The following is a 1,380-nucleotide window of genomic DNA, read 5'->3' as shown; positions in this document are numbered from 1 at the left end:
TTTAGCAATGCCTAAATCTGCTTTTCCTTCTATATGTAAAGAATGATTCATGGAAAAAGAATCCTATGTGAATATGGGTAATGTTATTAAACTCTCTACAGCTCCCCTGGAAACATTTATAATCTGAAATTCTGATTAACAGCTTTCAAGTCAAAAGCAAGAACTGTGCAAAGTTACACTCCCACTGAGCTCATAGAAACTCCAATGTGATCTTGGTACTTCTTCCTTTGTGGAACCTTTTAATAATAATTTTTCTCAAAAAAATTTCAAGGGAGTACTCTTGTAGGCAATTGCGATCAATTTTATTCTTATTTCTCAGGTGAAGGGATTTACTCGGTATGTGTGACTCTTAAGAGCCTACGGAAACCCTTCCAGCATATCATCAGCCATAAATGTTAACAGCATTACCGTTAAAACACAGCAGTTTTTTACATTAGTTTAGTTGCATATCATGAAGCTTATTTGGGTTGCTGAACAGGAACTCTCACAGGTGTTTCTGTACTCGGGGTTTATCTACCTTGAAGTGTTTCCTGTTTAACTCTACTGGTATAGTGATGCCTCACGCAAGATCCTGGGGATTTGGGAGCAAGGAAATGCGAAAATGAAAGAGACAAAATCTGTATTCATCTGCTTGTGCGCGTCTACATACGAAACACCTTTTTGTACGCGCAGGGGGAAACGAGGATGCGACAGAGCGCATCAGTTCGGAGCGAGGCGGCTACTTCGTGCCCCGTATAAATTCCGGCAACTAGTACTGGGGCTAGGCACAAAGCCCAGCACGAGCGGCTAAGACGGACGTCGTCTGGATACCTAGATGTAAAACGTAGTTTAAAACCAGAAAGCGGAAAGGGGAAGGGCTTGCCCCTGTGTGAGCTCTGAGGAGAAGGGAGGTGGGTGCAGGGCCGAAACCCGTTCCGCAGGTGGGGGCCGTGGCGGTGACCCGGCCCTGGCGGTGACCCGGCCCTGGCGGGTCTCCTTCTCCCACACGCCGCGGGGAGCTTCGTGCTGCCGGCTCGGAGGGTGCAGCGTCGGGACCCGCCGCTGCCGGCTGCCTTTCTGGCTGTTTCCAGCGGCGGCGGCTTCTGTGAACAGGTGGTTGACATCAGTTCGTCATCTCCTGACGCCCGCCTTCGGCTCAGAGCTGAACCGTCGTCGCGTCGGGGAGGGAAAAAGCCTCTGTAAGGAAAGCAAACGACAAGCTGCTCAGAAACCAGGAGGTAAACTGAAATACGCATAGACGCCGGTTTTTTCGTCACTCTCCTGTGGCGCACCACCTCCCCGAGCTCGGGCTCGGCGGGAAGCGCTGCCGGCGCTGGGCTCGGGGCCTGAGAGGGCTGGCGGGGGGCGGGGACGCGGCGGCCGGCAAGCGGCAGCCCTGCC

At 51.7% G+C, this 1,380-nt stretch overlaps 1 protein-coding gene across 1 annotated transcript in view; it reads left to right on the top strand.

Annotated features, from left to right (window-relative positions):
- The first annotated feature begins 1,164 nt into the window (after positions 1 to 1,164).
- The window catches only part of CBR4 (carbonyl reductase 4), a 7,493-nt gene continuing 7,277 nt past the window's right edge, over positions 1,165 to 1,380 (top strand). The window contains exon 1 of the mRNA XM_010569941.1: positions 1,165 to 1,217. The gene's annotated coding sequence lies outside the window, so the exon portion shown is untranslated. The remainder of the gene's footprint in view (positions 1,218 to 1,380) is intronic.

This window comes from Haliaeetus leucocephalus, unplaced genomic scaffold (genome assembly GCF_000737465.1).
Source record: "Haliaeetus leucocephalus isolate CR32 unplaced genomic scaffold, Haliaeetus_leucocephalus-4.0 Scaffold284, whole genome shotgun sequence".
NCBI lineage: Eukaryota > Metazoa > Chordata > Aves > Accipitriformes > Accipitridae > Haliaeetus > Haliaeetus leucocephalus.
This window is presented reverse-complemented; position numbering and strand designations above follow the sequence as displayed.